Raw genomic sequence first — 18,748 nt, 5'->3', positions numbered from 1 at the left:
GAGAAGGGACCATGGGGGGTTTCCAGGCCCCTCACCCCAGGTGGCAAAGTCCCGTGACAGCTCCGGTCATCTGGCTCAGACATGCCAGAGGCACCTACCCTTGCTGTTCCTCTGAGGAAGGCCTCTTAGCGCTTCCTGAGGACCTCTGGGCCACCTTAGGATGCACACTCTGTGAGGGCCTTAGCCACGTCTGGGATGGTGGCTCCAGGAATGTGGGCTGCAGCCTGTGTACATGCTCAAGCCAGGGCTTGGGGTGTGACTTTGTAGAAAGGGAAGCTGTGTACCCATAGATGTGGGTGACGAGGGCACAAGGACGCCATTCCTGACTCCCACACTCTTGGGTCACCTGACATTGAGAGGAAGAGCGGACAAGACCCTTTCCTGGGGCTCGGAAGTTGGGGTGTGCTCTCCCACTCTGAGGGCACTGGGTTTTCATGTTGTGGAACTCAGGGCGCGGGGGCGGGGTGTCCACGTGTTTTTCAGACAATCCTGCCCCTTCTTTGCCAGGATAGTGGGTCTTAGGTGTTAATGCATATTCTTTAATGATAAAAGATAAACATATTTTGTAGATAGAGAGTTTGGGAATAGTTGGATTATACAGTTAGTTTTTTTTCACTGCAGGCCTTCTCAGGGCTTTTAAAATGCAAATGTGGAGCATTTGCACAAAGCTGATAGGTGTTGGCTGGGGAGGGGAGAGTGCCAGAGGTTTCTAACATACATGTGACTCTGGATTCAGGGCCTCTCCTTGGAATTTAAGTTGCATCCCAAGGGGATATCATGGCTCTTTGAGTCTAATGTTTTACCTTTGCCATGGAGGAGAGGAGGTGGGTCATGCCTGAGTGGGCCCCTGTGGGAAGGGGGCCCTGTTCAGGTCTGTGCTAACAGTCCCCAGGCCCGGGGGAGCTCTCACCACCTCTGTGATGGCCCTGAGTTAATGCCCAGGGCTCTGCCCGGTGTCCTCCACCTCCCTGGCCAGGGACGTCATCTGAAGCCATCATCTCAGGCACCATGAACCAAAATTGGGGAACCTGTTCTTTCACAGGGTACATGCTGCTCAGGATCTGAAATACCCCAGCAGGTCCTTCCCTGGCTGCTGGGGTGGCTGCCACGACTGGGGTCAGCTTCATCCTAAGGGTGTCAGTGTCTGCACAAGGCTGGGGGTCAGGGGACACTGGTGTGATTCTCATCCTAGGGTACAACAGGGGTTCAAGGTAGTGCTCAGAAACTGGCTGAAGCCATGGAAAGGGCCGCCGTGGGTTCTGTCCAACGTAGTTAAAAACATCTGACTGCAACCACAAAAATGCTGGCATCCGGGCCTGCTGCAAAAACATTTTCATGTCAAAGGCAAGCGCACTGGTGCTGTGAGGAGCTAGCACCATTAACCCTTGAAAGGAGCGTGTGCAGAGCTGGCCTGTGGAGCAGAGCCGGGTGCAGGCTGGCGCCACAGGCCTGGGTCATGGGTCGGGCATGTGGACTAGGGTGAGGGTGGGTTCCCTCTCTCTCCTGGGGTCAGGAGTGCCACTGGGCTCTGTTGCCCTGGGACCTGCTTGTTGACCTCAAGCCCTGACATCCTCTGTGAACAGGGACCAAGGTTTTGGAGGGGACCTCCAGAGGCAGAGGGGCAGCCACTGCCCAGGGGTTGGACTGTGGTCACAGACATGTGTTTGTGCATTTGAGGAGCCCTGAACAGGCTCCTGTGTGGTTCAGGGCTCAGGCATCAGATGGAGATGCCTGAAACGGAGCGGGTGGTGGCTCAGGGAAGGCCTCCTGAGCAGGGGACTTTGGAAGGCATGAGCTGGGAGGAGTGTTCAGTTCAGGGAGTCCAGCCAGGGCAGTGGGCCTGAGGCAGGAGTGAGCCAGAATGTTCCAGGAGCAGCAAGTGCTTTTCTCGCTTAATGGAACATCACAGTTAGCCCATGAGTCAAAAGGTCCTATAGCCCCCTTTCTGCTGCCTCCAGCCCCACATCATATGTGGTGTGGCTTCATCACGGAGTGGCTGTCTGCTCCCTCTGGATGACAGGCAGTCAGAGTCCAGCTTTTCACCACTCCTGGATTGTGATGATGCACAACCCAGAAGCCATTCTCAGTCCCAGGGGTGTTACTGCTCCAGGGTGGATTCTTAGAAGGAGGAGATCACTGGACCACAGGGTGAGTGTGGTCTCACTTTCAGCAGCCTGACCATTTTCACAAATGGCTCTTGAAATTCTCCCCCACTGCGCAGGAGGCCCCTCTCCCCAACATTGTCACCAGCACTGAGCTTGACTCCATTTTTTAGTTTTGGCCAACTTGCCCTTCAAGTCTCCTTCCCACGACCTGAATCTTTATCCACTTCATTCGCCTGTTTGTCTTTTCCACACTGCAGCAGGAACTCTCTGCACTGTGGCCACTGACCCTTCAACTGCAATGCCAAGGTGAGTTTCCCAGGATGCGCAGAGGCGTGCGAGGTCTTGCCCCTGGCTACTGTCCTCTTTCTCAGGGACTTGTTGATCTCCCAAGCCCAGGCTGCCAGCCATCCACATTCATCTAATGGAGCCCTCACCCAGGGCTACGTGCACACTTGGGCTCCCCAGTGCCCTGCCCGCCTGCAAGGGAACATATCCAGCTGGCTGGTCCCCCAAGTCCCCTCCACCCCAACAGGTGTGCGGTGACTCAGCAGCGCTTAATTTTTCGGCACAGGCAGCTGTTAGAGACAGCCTGGAGACCCCCTGAGCAGCTTGGATTTGGTGAGGGTACAGCCTCAGAGCCTGGAGCTCTGGGGAGCCTGGCAGGAAGGGCTGGGGGCAGCTCTACCCAGTGCCTCCAGGGCCCCCACCCTACTCCCCTGTCTGCTCCCACCTTCTCCTGAACAGCCTCTAGCCCCTTCCAATTGCCCCTCTGCCTGCATAGGGAGGGGATAGCCCAGGGAGGGACTGGGGCCAGCCCCCTGAACTCTACTCTCAGGCATCCTGCGTGCCTCATTTTTCTTGGGCTTGGCAACTACAACAGGACACCCTGCCCCCACTCTCAAAGGCTCTGGGATGGGGCACTGGGGTAGGGATCCTGAGCTGAGATCAGGCGTTTGGATCTACAGGAGGTGGGTTTCCAGGACCTCCTCTGACCCCACAGGGCCAGGAGAGCATCCCCTGTACTCAGAACCATCCTGTGGGGCCTCAGCATAGCTTCTCAGAACCTAGAGGTGCCCATGAGCTCCCTGACAAGCCCCCCACCAAAAAGCCCAGAGGTCCAGTGGGGTCCCTGCTGTGGTACCCATAAGACCTATGTGGGCTCTAGGGGGGAGTGTGGATGCTGCGGTAGCAGCCTAGACACCCCCAAGACCCCAAGAGAATAAAGGCTGCCTAGGTTCAAGCTGTGACCTGGCCACCCCAGCCTTGGGACCCTCACTGACACAGGAAGCACCCAACATGGTGCTCAGCACACAGCAGGTTCCTGAATGATGGTTGCTAGGACAACTCCTGCCCATGGTCCATGAGGCGGGGATGAGGAAAGCTGGATGTGCCGAGCAGGCCTCAGATGGGCATAGCGCTGGGGCCCTCTGCACAGGTGCTTTCTCTCCAGGTCCCAGGCCAGGCTCCAGAGGCAGTTGGGCCAGGCTGACCAGGAAGCTCCAGCAGTACCCTCTGATGAGCACGGAAGAGTCCAAGACGTACCAAGACCTAGGCCTTGGTAGGACAGCAGAGTGGTCTGCCCAGCAGGCAGAGGCATATGGAGCAGGAGGAGATGCCAGCCTCGAGGACTTGGAGGCACATGTGTTTCTAGGGGAGACACCCTTGCTTGAGGTGCTTTAGCTATTCATCCAAGCCTGCTTACTCCCTCTCGCTCCCTCCCTTCCCTCGACCTTTCCTTCCTTCCTTTTCTCCTTCCATTCATCTACCCATCCTATCCATCATCTCTCCATCTGCCCACCCACCCAGCCATCTCTTTATCCAGCCTTTCCTTCCCTCCATCTCCCCATCCATCCATTCATTCACCACTCATCCGTCCATCCACCCACCCATCTCTTCATTTCCCATCCATCCATCCACTCATCCACCATCCTTTTATTCAGATCTCCTTCCCTCCATTCATCTATCCACCTCTTTATCCATTCATCCATCTCTCCACCCACCCACATACCCATCGATCGATCCATCCATCCATCCATCCATCCATCCATCCATCCATCCATCCATCTTTTATTTAGCCCGCCTTCCCTCTATCTCTGCATTTATCCATCCATCTCTATCCATTCATACATCTACCCACCCATTCAATCATCCATTCATCCATCCATTATCCACCCATCCCTTTATTCATCCCTCCTTCCTTCCATCTCTCCATTCATCCATCCACCTCTTTATCCATTCATCCATCTCTCCATCCACATACCCACAGACCCATCCATCCATCCATCCATCCATCCATCCATCCATCCATCCATCCATCTCTTCATTCAGCCCTCCTTCCCCCCATCTCTCTATTCATCCTTTCACCTTTTAATCTATTCATCTATCTCTTCATCTATCCAACCATCCATTCATCAACCATCCTTCCATGCATCCCTTTCTGCAACCCTCCCTCCCTCCAGCTCCCCATCCATCTACCTATTCATCCACCACTCACTCGCACTCATTCATGCTCCCCACACCCCAGGCCTATGTGCCCGCCCTCATTCTTTCCACAAGCAGTGAGCAGCTGCCTCCTGTGTATCTTGCGGCAACGAGAAGATCAAAAGGCACTGATGACGCAGTCACTGGCCTCTGGAGTGACAGCCCACCACCAACTAAAAATAGACCAGGATCAGCCAAGATGTTGGTCCTCCCTCTGTTCCTTCTCTCATCCTTTGAGTCCCTGCCCCCTCGACAGAGGACATACTCCATGTGGCTGAATGGCTCCAGATCAAAGAGGGGATCATAGAGACAGGGACTGGAGGTGTTGTCAGGGCTTGGTGACCAGGCGCAGGGTTGAGGAAGGGGGTGAGTCATGAAAATATGGTGGGGGAGGGGCATTTGCTGCAAGCACTGATGGCAGGCGGGTTTGGGGGTGAAAAAGAGGTGCAGGTCTCCAACCCTGTGAGAGTGGGGAGCCCAGGTTCCCTGAATGGAGGTGCATGAGGACAGAGGGCAGATGCCCTTGAATGAGCCCTGGGCATCAGAGGGCCTGCTGGCATCCTGAGGCCATCAGTGACCTCCACGAGCGGCTCCAGGCACCTTGGGCTGGGCTGGAACTTCCTCCAGCTCTGCCAGCCCCTCAGTTTGACAGGTGACCCAGGGTGCCAAGAGGAAGGCAGGGCTCACAGTCTGTCGAGTTCTCCCTCTGTGCCAGGTTCTGTTCTAGGCACAGGGTTCTCACAGGTGAGATGGTGCCAGCCAGCCCTGTCTTCTCAGAGCTTCTGTTCCAGCTGGAGAGCCAGGCCACAGCCTCCAGGCACAGGCACAGGCGGGGCAGTCATGAGGGGCTGGAGGCTGGGGCAGAGACATGAGGCCGTGAGGGGGCAGCTTTGTAGCCAGGAGAGGGCAGGTGCCAACAGCAGACCTTGGGTGGCTTGAGGGCTGGCCATGGCACAACCCCAGAGTGCCACTCACACAGGCACAGAGGTCTTGAGGCGGAAGCCCCCAGAAGGCTGGGTGGAGTCAGGAAGGGGATGTTGCAAGGGCAGGCATGGGGCCCCGGGGGCGTGGGGCCTCAGGGGCGTGGGGCCCACAGCCATGGAAGGGTGCCTGGATTGCTTCCTAGGGAAGAGGGAGGCCATGGGGGGCTTGAGCAGGCAGTGCTGTGGTCTGGTTTATGTTTTAAAGTCCCTCTGGCTGCTGCATGGAGACAGGAATGTAGGGGGAGAGAGAAAGCTGGAAGCCCCTGGGGACGGGGCTGGCCCTCCTCTCCGGGAAGGAGCTCTGCCTTCATACATGCTGCTCCCGCCTCCCGGAAATGCCCTTCCGGCCCCGGCAGAGGCTGCAGTAGGAAGATCGGGGCCACAGAGCCAGCCGGGCAGGCTGTGATGCAAATATGTCCCCCACCATTTTCAACTGGAGCCCCCGAGCACTGCCAGGGTGGGGGAGGGAATGGAACCCTCCTCTGCGTCCCGGGTCTCAGGGAGGAAGGAGAGAAGGAAGCTGAGAGGGAGGGAAGGAGGGAAGGGGGGAAGAAGGAAGGAGAGAGGAGGAGGGAGGGGAGGACTTCGAGGAGGGACTCAGGCTTTTCATGTCTGTGAGTTGACACATTTCCTTCTTAGACAAGTTTCAGGGGTGTTTTGGTTCCTTGAAACAGAGAGTTTGTGTGGGGATCAGCCACCTGGGAGTGCCTGGCCAAAGCTGGGGGCTGGGGGTCCGTGCAGGGAGCATGGATGCCTGGGAGGCTTCCTGAGGAGGAGGTGGCTTAGAGAACTACGAGGGCTGGGCTGCGGGGTGGCCGGCGGTGCCAGGAGGACAGGAGCGAGAGGCGGCACAGCCGGTTGGGCTGCGTGCCAGGGCGTGGGGTCTGCCTGGGGCGGGGCCTGAGCATGTCTCCGTGAGGACTGTCCCACTGTCACGTCGCGGCGGGCACTCAGGAGCTCAGGAAACTGTAGAATGGGAACGTGTTGCTCACTGAGCGCCATTTTCCAGGCCTGAGCCTGCAGGAAGCAGGACTTTTGCCGGCCCCTCCTCCTTGGTGGTCTCCACCCATCCCAGCCACCATTGTTCAGCTCCCAGGCCCACTGCCACACCGCCTCCCACACAGCCCCCAACACTGACCTCCTCCAGCTAGGGGTCTGCTGACCCTCGTGCAGCACGCCCACTGGGACATCCCCATCCTGAATGTGCAGCCCTAGACCGCAGCCCAGAAGGAGGACGATCACTCAGTAGCTGCCAGCCACCCCGACACTCGGCAGGGGCCCCGCCTGGGCTTGTCAGACCAAGCAGGGCCCTGTGTTCATCTTCTGTCCCCCCATGAGGGCTTTAGGGCAGTGAACCTCAAGAAGGTCTCCAGCAGCACAGACACAGGCACAGCCACATGCATGTAGGCCCGTGGACTTGGCAGCCATTGCTCAACTGACCCAGACACTGGCTCAGGAGAACGTTCTGCTGCCTTCACAAAGCACTGATAAGGGCGGAGGAGCTGTGTTTGCAGAGATGATTCCCCACCCCAGGAGGTCACAGGCTAGGACCAGTTGCGATAGGGGAAATCTGGGTTGTAACAGGGACAATGAGCCAGGGAAGCCAGACAGGGCCGCAGGGACTAATTCCCACCAGGCTTCCTGGGGTAGGCTCCATTTGGATTGGGGTATCTGTACAGGGGTGTGACAGGCTCTAGACAGGATACAGCACTGCTGAGGTACACAGCCTGAGGGTGAAGAGACGCTAGGGTCCACACCTACCCTGGTCTCACCAGGGCTGTAAGGGTGTCAGGACTGGGCAGGGGTGAGGCCAAGCCATCTGCTGCTCTGAATGCCATGCTGGGAAGGCAGGAGTCCTCATGGAGGCACACAGCAGGCCTGCAGCACCAAGAGGATGGGAAGAGGCTGAGCGTGAGGCCCTTGTCTTGTCCCTCTGCCACACCAGAGCATCCTACCAGGTGGGACTCCCGGCTGCCAGCCCTGTACCTTGAGTCCAAGCCCTCAGATGCAGCGGCCTCAGAGCTCTGACATATAGGGTTCCTCAGTGTAACGACAGGCACCTCCCCCAGTCATTGTCAACACATCCTAAATGCCAGCAGGCCCATCCACGCACAGATCCCGAGCAAACATTGAAAAACATTCAGAACATGAGAGAGAGGGGCCTGGCTGGCCAAACATAAACAGAAGATCAAGGAATTAAGCAGAACTTAAGATATAAGATGTATCTGGAGTCTCCAGAAAGATCCTAGGAGCTGTTGTGCCCATCAAATAAGGGCGGAGTGCCATGACCACGGTCAGAGAGCAAGCGCGTGCTCTGGGATATTAAAAACAGGACTGCTAAAAACATTTCCTAGAACTCTGAAGAGATAAAGTTAAGAATATAATGCCATAAAAAAGAGAAGAAAGTTGAGACATCAAAGTTTCATTAAAAATGTCTTCAATCTGACTTAAAAGGAATTTCAGAAAGAGAGAACAGAGATGGTGGCCTACATGATGAGAAATCATGCAGAGACCTTTCCAGAGCTCAAGGACTAAAGTTTCCAAAGGGTCCACCAAGTGCCCAGAACAGCCGGTGAACAAAGCCATCCAACAGAGAACTTCACTGGGAAATTCAGACCCCTGAGTCCAGAGGCTAGATACTAAACATTTCCAGGAAGAAAAGAAAGACCACTTACAAAAGTATGAGACTAAAGCAAGTGTAAGACTTCTGAATAGTAAGCCTGGATGCTAGAATATCATAGGACAAGGTCTTCAAAATTCTGAAGGAAAATTACATTCAGCTTCAAATTCTATACCCAGTTAAACTATCAATAAAGCACCATGGTTGAATGAAGATATTTTCACCATGTAAGAACTTTGAACGCTTATCTTCCACACAGTCCTTATCAGGAAGGCCCCTGAGGCTTCCCCAGAAAACTGAAGAAATGAGCATTAAGCAGGTCTGAGTACCAGGGAACAGTAAACCCAACCTAGGATGGCCATAAAAAAGGTCAATTGCAGAATGATGCAAGGCAGGAGGGTTTCTGAGGAAAACGCATCAATTAGAGTGACAGAGGAAGGGCTCAGGGAAACATGGCTAGAACCAAGGGGGATTTGAGAGAAGGGCACTGGCCTGGAGTGATGAGTACACGGTGGAGATGATAGAGACCAAGAGTGCACAGGAGAATAGCAGGGAAGCAGGCACGAGCCGTGGGGCCCTCTGGAGTCAGCAGCCGAGGCAGAAACCCAACCAGTCAGGAGATGAGTCCAACTGGAAAGGAAGAACTGAGAAGAGGCATCTGTGGAGAGAGGACTATGGGGAGTCTGTTGCCACTTTCGTACACAGAACCAAGACGAACAAACGGAGGGAAGCAGAGCCCCCGAGCTGCGCACAAGCATCGAAAACCTGGACCAAAGCCACGGTAACAACAATCCATAATGAACACGTGCTGCACCAGGAGGTTGTGGGGGCGTGGTTGCAGCATTGTTGGCTACCACACAAAGCTGAGAGAAGACCGCAGAAACCCACAATGAGTCCAGCTTCCCACATTTTCTTTTCCTTAACCTGAAAGTGACATTTAGAAATGAATTTCTCTTTTGGTGAAGAAACATTTATCTGAATTCAGCAATTACTTCTGTTTTACTTTGGTTTCTTTTCTCAAAAAAAAAAAAAAAAAAAAAATCAACAATTCAAAAGCTGCAGGCATCCCTTGATTCCATATTTATATTTGTTTCTGATGGTGTGTCTGTCTGTCTGCCCACTCATTTATCTACTCACTCACATATCCATTGTCTGGCCACCCACCCACTCACCCGCCCATCCATCCATCCATTCCTCCATTCCTCCATTTGTCCATCCGTCCGTCCGTCCATCCATCCATCCATCCATCCATCCGTCCATCCATCCATCCATCCATCCCCACATCTATTTCTCTGTCTTTCCATGCATCCATATACCCATCCATCCTTCCATCTGTCCACCTATCTATTCATTCATCTACCCACACAATGTCTATCTGTTCATCCATCCATCCATCTATCCCTCCCTTAATCTTCCATACAACCATCTGTCAATCCATTAATCTGCCCATCTATCTAACCATCCTTTTTCTATGCAACATGCAGAGAACTGTCTGGAATGGTGCTCCCCTCACACTGAGGATGGGCATTTCTAGGATAACAAGGGTATCCTAGGGAAAGGGAGCGTGGTCATGAAGGCATTTACCTTTCATTTCAGACCTTTCTGTACTGTTGGAATTTTCTAGAAATTCAAATAGAACCAAGATTATTAATCAATCAATCAATCACTCAATCAACCAACCTACCTAAGGACTCCCATTTAAAAAATTGATGATAGTTCTCTATGGAGATATTATGGCCCTCTTTTGTTTTCTTCTCTGCTCAGTTCTGTATCAAAGCCTATTAATAGCAACTCTGAATGCTATTTTCAGATGCCCCTCCTTCGGAGGTCTTCCCTGACCACCCTTGTTCCTCTCCGGCACAGTGCCCTGCTCTGTTCCTGCACAGCAATTTTCCTGGTCTGTAATTACATGGTATATTTTTGACTGGGGCAGCTCTGTGATGCCAGGACTGAGTTCTAGCCCATCCCTGTAACACCTCCAGTATCTTCCACTGGGATATCGCAGGAGCTCGAGTGGGTGCTGGGGGAGGGATGGAAGGCGGGCCAGCCTGGATGGGTTCACCCTCGATGCCCTGGCCAGATGGCATCAGATCTTGGTCTGGTGCTTGGCAGCGGGCAGGGAAAATAAGCCCACAGGGTGCCCAAGTGGTGCCCACAGCAGTGCCCACGAGAGGGGCGGGAAGCAGGCACCTCCACTTGCCACGTGCCGGGCACTGGGCCAGGTACTCAGCGGGGAGGGCTCCAGGTACCACTGGCCCTGCGCCCAGAGAGAGTGTTCCTGTCTCATCCTTACAGATGTGGAAACCGAGGCTCCAGGGGGCTGTGCAGGGTGCCCAAACTTGGCCTTCTCTACCGCTGCCTCCCTCATGCTGCAGCCAGGGCTGGTCGGGGGAGCCTCAAGTTGATGACCAGATTGCAGGCCAGGAGGCATGGTGGGCAGGGAAGGTGGTCACTGGGGCATTGTGATGGGGGAAAGGGGCAGAGAGAGGTCGGAAGAGGCCGGTAGGTGGGAGGAAGCCAGGGAGGAGAGTGTGGGAAAGGCAGGCAGCTTGGGTGGGTGGGGAGGAGGCTGAGGGAAGGGGGGCCCGGGAAGGGGTAGGGGGTGCCCCTCGCTCGCCTGTGCCCACCACCGGCCATCCTGGCGCGGGTTGCAGAGGCGCTGGGCGGGAAGGCCCCATAGGCTGGGCCTGAGGAGAGCCTGGCCCGGGAGTGTTCCGAGGAGGGATTTATTAGTGAAACAAAAGCATATTTTTCAGCAGGACTGTTTGTTCAGTTACCTCATGACATCGTGCTGGCCCTGGGCCCGGAGTGGGGGGGCGAGGAGGCCCAGTGCAGCGACCGCGGGCGGCACAGGCCCACTCTCCACGGAGGGTCCCCTCCCGGCCTTATCTGGTCCCGGACATCAAAGCAGGGGCTTTTCATAAGCGAATTAAAATAGCATACAAACAGCACAGGGCTGGGAAGACCCCGGGCCAATTAGCTTCCAGCAGAATAAGAGGCCTTTCAGGGCCGGCCACGTTCGAGGCGTCGCTGCGGCTTGTCAGGCTCGATGACATATTTTGCCCAAAGCTCATTATAATAATGAACCTGCATTTCTTTCCTCAAGAGAATAATTAGCAGACTTCCAAACCGGCTAAAGCAGCCATTTAAACACTGCCCCATCATCGTCCCATTTACTTCATTCTGTGACAAGGAAATGCTGGCGCCTTCCGAAAGAGCCGAGACTCCCAGCACCCTCCCTGCATGGTCACAGACTGTGGGGCCTGCAGAGAGGGGCTGCACCCCAGCCCCGGGGACCCCACCCAACATGTCACCCCTCCCCATGCCACCACCAGTGCCATCCCTCGTCCCTCTGGGGCTGGCCTGAGAGTGGAGGAGCGGAAGGCCTTCGTGTGTCACTGGGGCCAGCACGCAAGCCAGGCTTTCACTGTTTGTGGCAGCACGCTATTCTCCCAGGGCACAGGAGAGGGGTCGGGGAGGGGTCAGGTGGGGGCCACCCTCAAGGGAAACCTGAGCCCGAATGTACTCCCAAGCAGTGGCCTGGTACAGCTGGGCCTCTGATGATGTCCACGGAGAGAATGAATGGGGACCCCCCAGGGCAGGTGGAAGATGAGAGCTGGGGGCTGCGCACATTAGAGCAGGGTGAGCTGTACCCTCCTCGGAAAGCAGACGCGGCCCAGCTGCTTGGTGGGGAGCACAGACAGGTTACCTGGTGCCCAGCTATTGGGCATGACCGGGGTAAGGAAGAGGCAAGCCTGCGTCACACAGCCCAAGGCAGGTCACCTACCCTTCCACACGGCTGGCACCACAGACAAGGAAGCCAGGCTTCACTGGGCGCAGTGGCCCATGTGGCCCGAGGCAGGCTGGGAAGGACAGACAAATTACGGAGGGGCTGGCGTCCTAAGCAGGGAAGTCCCCTTGCTGCCTCTCTGCGTACCTCCCTCCCTTCCTCTCTCCTTGCCCTCTCTTCTTCCTCACTCCACATTGATTGTTTACTCTTTTTCTATTACAAAGGTAAGAATCACTTATGGGAGAAATTTTGAAAAATACAAAAAAATCTGTTTCAAAAACACATCTCTAAGTCCACCCTCCAGAGACACGTTTTGGGGCATTTTCTGCAAGGTGATGTTTTGTGTACCACCCCCCACCCCACAAACTGGGACCATGTTTGTCTCCAGTAACCTTGTACATGGGGCATTTTCCTGGGTCACTGAGGGATGACTGAAAGCTGCATAATTGTCCCTAATGTGCATAACAAGAACCAACATCCCGCAAATGCTGCACATGCAGTCTGTTTCCAATTTCTCACTATTATAAATAAGGCTGTGATTAGCTTGTTTGTGCATAACTCTGATTTGTTCTTTAGGGAGAGAATCCTGGAAGGAGGATTATGAGGTCAAGGGGGGAGGAATGTTTTTTAATCCCCGTGATACGTGTCATCAGAGCGATTTCTGGAGCAGGGAACCGGCTCATACTTCCATTTCTCCTCAGCTTCCCCAGCACGGAAGACCACACAATTAGGTTCATTTCTGCATCTTGCGTCTCTTCACTGAAACTCTTAGAGCAAGGGCTAGCACACTTCTCTGTAAAGGGCCAGAGAGTAAATTGTTCTGGCTTCGTCGGTCACGTCGGTCACACGATCTCTGTCACAACAACTCAACTCTGCCAAGGTGGTGTCAGGTTCGCCAGGGATGGTGTGTCCACTGGTGGGTATGGCTATGTGTTATTAAAACTTTATTTACAAAAACAGGCAGCGGGGCCAGATGAGGCCCTCCAGCCATGGCTCACCAAGCCCATCTTACAGGATGAGTGCAGGGAGGACCTTCAGATCCTTTTGTAAATCATCTTTCTAGTTCTTTGCCTGCTTTCCTACTGCGGGGTGAGTGCTTTTCTCATTGATTTGAGGTTTTACACACAAAGCGTAGGCCCTCTCTGTTGTGGGCTGCAGTTTTCTCCCCAGCTTGCTGTCTGGTAGCAGCTTTGGGCAGGCAGGGAGGGGCCCTGTGCAGCTGCAGCCTTTGCTCTCCTCGGCCAGGCTGGAACTAGGGGAAAGGCTTTGTGACCTGGGTCCCCAGGGGCCTGTGAACCACCCCTGTGTCTTCTAGAGACAAAGCCCTTGCTTCCGGCTCTCAGCCTCATCTCCGCGTCTGGCTCAGCTTGACCCGCTGACACCAGAGGGCTTGTCCGGCTGCTGCCCATGGGCAGAAACTCAGGCCAGGGATGGCCAGGCACTCTTCCTGGTTTTGTTTTCAAACTGCTTCATTTTTACCCAGGGGGCCTCATCGCCTGCGGAACTCTGCCGTCCCTGTCAGCATTGTATCTTTCTGTGGTGCTGCTTCTCCCTGACCAAATGTGTCGTCACATGTTCTGGTGGCCCGAGCTAGGTGGCCTAGGACAAATCCTAGCTGTGCAGCTGTGGGCTCATGCCTCAGTCTCCTCATACACAAAATGGGATGGACAGCAGCATTGATTTCATGGTGGGGACACACATTTCCAGCAGCTCCAGATGCTGGGTGCGGGCACAGGGGAAGGCCTTGGTGTCATCTCCGTCTGCGAGACTCGTCCTGTGCCAAGGGCCAGGAGAGTGTCGAGAACGGTGGCTGCAACTTCATGCTGGGTGGTGCAACCCCACTCGTTAGCTTTTGCCTTTAGAAATATCAGCCATTTTCATCTCTTTATGCTTCTATATGAGCCCTGGAACCACTATGTCAAGTTGGAAATTTCAGGGATGCTCTCCACAAACCCACAGACAAAGCTGGGGTGACACCCAGCCCTCCGAGGGGAGTGGCTGGCTCTGTTTTGGCCTCCATCCCTCCCCTCCCCTCAGCTCTCCCAGCACCGTCTACACGGCCTTGTTTCTGTCCAGGGCGGCGGGGTTCTGGTTCACAGATGGGCTTGACCAGGCGTCCTGCATTCAGATCTCAGCTCCACCACTGAGTTGGGTGACTCAGTGGCGGTGGAGTACTTTGTGCCTCAGTTTCCCTTCTGTAAAATGATGTTGCAGGAGGCCTGTGCTTGCTGACGTGCCGAGGCAGTTGCAGGGCTGGGTGGAGAGCAGGCATGAGGCATGGGTAGGGGTGGGAGCTGGCACACGGCGCGGGCGAACTGCAGTTGTTCTTGGCCCTGCGACCATTGCTGCCTCCGTATCTTCTAATGGGCTCTTGGGCCCTGTAGAAAGTCCAGTGGATCCCTGCAGCACTTCCGAAGAAAATGCAGAAGGAGCTCCAGGCTCCTCCCCACGTGGTGCGGCCGCCATCCCCTCCTTTCCCCTCTGCCTTTCGACTCCCCGAGACCTTCTGCTGCAGTTGGGGCTGTGGCCACATGGTGGGCAAGCCTCTGTGTGAGCCGAGTGGGACCTGCCAGGTGGCTGGAGCAGGTGACAGAGGCAGCCCTATCCAATGGCTGGTGTGGGGTGTCCTGAGTACCTGAGTGTGCATAAAAGCTGACCCTGGGGTCCCTGGGCACAGTAAGGTGGGAGCTGATGGGCCCGAGGTGGGGATGAGAGGGGAGGAGGGAGGTAGGGAAAGCATCAGGGAGTGCTTCTGAGAGGCCAGGAGAAAGAAGGGCCCAGGAGCTCCCTGGCAAGTCTGGGCAGGCCACAGCCCTGGGCATTTGGGGGACAGGCTGGGGGTGGGCAGGCTAGGGCAGGCCGGGACCTGGAGATGGGGCTGCAGACGGCACAGGCCTAGGCTTGTGTCCCCAGTCCTGGCGGGCTCCGCTGAAGCCCCATCACCCCCAGCTCTGCCAGTGCCTGCACGGGCAAGGGGCGAGGTTTGGGAACAACTGGCTCCTGCTACCCACCATACCACCTGGGTACCCCCAAAGCTCCTGGGAACACAAGTGCATTCTCCAGAGCCCAGGGGGCACCATGGTCTGGAGGGAATATCATTTTACACACACCATGAGAACTCCGCCACATCCTCCAAGCCCCATCCTCACCTCGCCAAGTCCTGTCACCGTCCGGGCTGACCTGGGCCCCCAGGAAGCCCTTGCTGACTCTGGGGCCCTATTTTTTCCTGACTAGGGGCGAGTCCTTGGGAGGATGCTCCGGATAGTCCCAGGGGCTTCCAGCAAAGCCATGGCAGGTCCTCCGGCAAAGCCAGGGTGGTTCCTGAGTGCCCGTGGGGGCACCCGGCTGGGTTTTCAGGGCTACCCTGAGCCCCTTGCTCGCTCTGCCCCTCACCATTGGCTCCCATGGCCTTCTGGCTGATGGGCACTCCCACCCTGCCACCTTCCCCTTCATGTCACCTCCTGCTCTGCGAGACTCATCCTGTGCCAAGGGCCAGGAGAGTGTCGAGAACGGTGGCTGCAACTTCATGCTGGGTGGTGCAACCCCATTCGTTAGCTTTTGCCTTTAGAAATATCAGCCATTTTCATCTCTTTATGCTTCTATATGAGCCCTGGAACCAGAGAGAGTGGCCAGGGTCGGCTCTTCTGGGTGGCGAGGTGGAGCCAAGGGGTTGCCCTGTGGTGGCCAGGGCACTATCTAGCCCACCTCCCTGGCTGGCCGGTCTGGCCTTTGCAGGTAGCACTGTAGGGTCTGCTGGGGCTGGGGGCTTCTGGACTAAGTAGGGAAATGCTCAGGGAACATCTGAGGATGGATGGCCACTCAGTTTCCCCTTTCTGGGACTGTGAGATGAAGGGCTGGGTGCATGCAGAGGTTTCTCCCCTCTAGCTCGCAGTCCTCAGGAGGCAACCCCACCCTGCAAATGCCACCTTTCTGGACCCGGCCCATCTGTTCCCCGGTGAGTGTCATCTAGGGGGTGACTGGGAGAATGAGCATTTGCTGGGCCTGTCGCCACTAAGGCCTTGGGGTCTGGGCCTATATCCTGGGGACCCAGGAGGCACTGGGCTGGTGCCTGAGAGGCAGGGTGGCTGCCAGAGCCATGGTCCCCAGAGAGCAGGACTTTATGAGAGGGCACCGAGCCGAGGCCCCCAGCTCCTGGAGTCTCCAGGGGGTTTAATTAATAGACATTGTGCAGGCCCATGGAGGGCTGCCTGTGCCCGAGGATGGCACATTCCAGGAAGGGCTCCCTGCTGCCTCAATGGCCCCCTTGGGATGACAGTTAATAATGATGAGGGCTGGGAGGCCGTGCTGGTGCCCCCAGCGCTACCAGCTGGGGACAGGGCCGGAGCCAGGGCTAAACCCCTGTCCTGCTGCCCCCAAAGCCAGCTGCTGTACTGTGAGGACAGAGGCAACAGCTCACAGACCAGGTGGGCTTAGCATTGTCAGAAGACGGGTGTGGCTGAAGCTGGGCACCCCCCAGCCTCCCCCTGCCTGAACCCTGGAAAAGCAGAGTGGAGGGTGGATGGGCCCCGACACCCTCAGCACGTCCTGGGCCGGTGTGAGTCTGAGTGAATGTGCCCTGCTCTGCAGCTGGTGAAATTGCCTCCAGTCACAGAGAATAGGCAGCTCCCTCAACACCCCACTGGAGGCAGAGACCCTGTTCTGGCTTTTTCTGTGCTTGGGCCTGCCCAGGGCTCCAGCCTTCTGAGGTCTGTGTGCTGCCAAGAAGGGCAAGGGAGGAGGCAGTGCTGCCCCAGGGGCTGCGGGGACACCATCCCTGTCACTGCTGGTCTTCTCTGGTGCAGGCAGTGGGCACGGCCCTGAGAGGCAAGGACACCCCCCAGCCCACAGCTCTCCCCTCCCTCACCTGCCTCTCAGCATGGAGTGGGGGCATCTCCCCACGCCCCAGTGGCCCGATGGAGGACTTGTGTTATGAACTGAACTGTGCCCTCCTAAATGTGACTGTGTTTGGAGATGAGGCCTTCAGGAGGTGATTAATATTAAAGGAGACTGTGAAGGCGGGGCCTTGGTCCCATAGGACTCACGTCCTTCCAAGAGAAGGCGGCAGCACCAGGGATGTGTAAGCACAGGGGAAAGGCCCAGCCTGCCAGCCAGGAAGAGGGCCCTCACCAGGAACCAACCCTACCACAACCTTGCTCTCGGACTTCCAGCCTCCAGAACCGTGAGGAATCAATTTCTCTCGCCTAAGTTCCCTGGTCTGCAGTCTTTGCTGCTGAGCCAGCTGATACAACTGACCAGCAGGAAACTGGGGAGCTAGAGGGGACTGCGAGGGCAGGTGAGTGCCCGCCCCCACAGGCACAGGGCAGGGTCCGGCACTCCGAGTGGGTCAGAAGCCAGGCCACCTGCAGACAGCTCCACATGACAGCCATGGAGCCCCGTATCCTGTTGGAATTGGGGAGCCTCCAGGGGGCTGGTCTATGCAAAGAGTGGACCCACTCCAAACCTGACTGCACTCTACCCTTCACCACCTCCAGTCTGTCTGGGCCACCAGCACCCCAGGAGCCACTGCCTGGAGCCCAGCCCTGCACCCACCTCCATTGCCTCTGTCACTGGCTCTGGCACCTCCCATTACCAGTGTTCCCACCCTGGGCACACCTGGTTTCTTGCCTCCCCATGACTTCTGGAACATTCTCTAGAGCGGGCTCTGAGACTCTGTCCTCATGAGTGCCTGCCAGCCACACCTTCTCCTCCTGCTCCAGCGCCATCCTGTTCTCTGTTCTCACCACAGCTGAATTCTCCCACAACTTGGGGAATGGTGATGTCAGATGGTCACCGAGTGGACAGCACGTGCTCTTCTCTGTGCTCAACGGGGTCTCCTGAACCCCCACAAGCTTGTCCCCATTTTAGGGTTGAAGAAACTGAGTCACAGAGAGGCTATGTGGTGCCCAGATTTACACAATGATAAGTTGGGCTTTGGACCTTGGCATCAAAACCTTTTCCACTTTAAGCTTGGAACCTTCATAGCCACAGCTGCTCTGGCCCCCGGTTCTGTAAAGGCCACCTCAACCCTGTGTGGGACCCAGGCCCCTTCCCCCACTCCCTGGGCCCTACACAGCCTCAGAATAGGCAAAGTGGGGAGGGCTGCAGCTGGGAGTACCCAGGTTTGGGCTGAGGTGGGGCAAGTGGGGTGGGGAAGAAAGAGGCTACAAAGCTGGTGGGGGCTGGGAGTGGTGCCAAGGACAGCCCAGGGGTCTGGGCTCAGCTGCCTGCACTGAGGCGCTGGAAACCTCTATAGCCTCTGCCGGGTAGGAAGCAGGAACTGCTGTTGGCCCCCTCTTTGCAGGGTTACCCTACTGGGGAGGCCTCTGTCCCTCCCCCACTCTCAGGCCACTGGGATGGAGCAGGAAGTGGCTTTATTCCCTTCTTGAAGGTGGTGGGAAAGGATCCCAGATCTTCGACCTCCGGGCCTTTTGGGTGGGGCTGTGGGCTCTGGAGATAGCGCAGGGTCAGAGCCCTGGGAACTGTGGACGTCTGCATCTGCTCACAGCCCCCAGGTCCCAGCAGCCTTATCAGAGACCTTGGCTGGGAGCCTGGAGACCTAAGGGTGGCTGAGCTGGCACCATGCTTCTACCCCATCCTTAGGCAGCTACCCAGACCTCTCCAGACCTCAGTTCTGCATCTTCATAATGGGGTCACCCAGGTAGATATGAGGACTGATGGGCAGGTGTGGGACCCTTGGAGCTCAGGAGGGCAGGCACAGAAACACACACCCCTCTGTGCTGTGACTGGAACCCCCCATGTAAACTGCCAA

General features: G+C 56.3%; 1 protein-coding gene across 3 annotated transcripts in view; it reads right to left on the bottom strand.

The window, feature by feature from the left end:
- KCNQ1 (potassium voltage-gated channel subfamily Q member 1) overlaps positions 1-18,748 on the bottom strand; it is a 403,636-nt gene that overhangs the window by 31,482 nt on the left and 353,406 nt on the right. The window lies entirely within an intron of this gene.

Source organism: Rhinopithecus roxellana, chromosome 15, assembly GCF_007565055.1.
Source record: "Rhinopithecus roxellana isolate Shanxi Qingling chromosome 15, ASM756505v1, whole genome shotgun sequence".
Lineage (NCBI taxonomy): Eukaryota > Metazoa > Chordata > Mammalia > Primates > Cercopithecidae > Rhinopithecus > Rhinopithecus roxellana.
The sequence above is the reverse complement of the archived record's forward strand: the minus strand, read 5'-3'. Positions and strand labels throughout refer to the sequence as shown.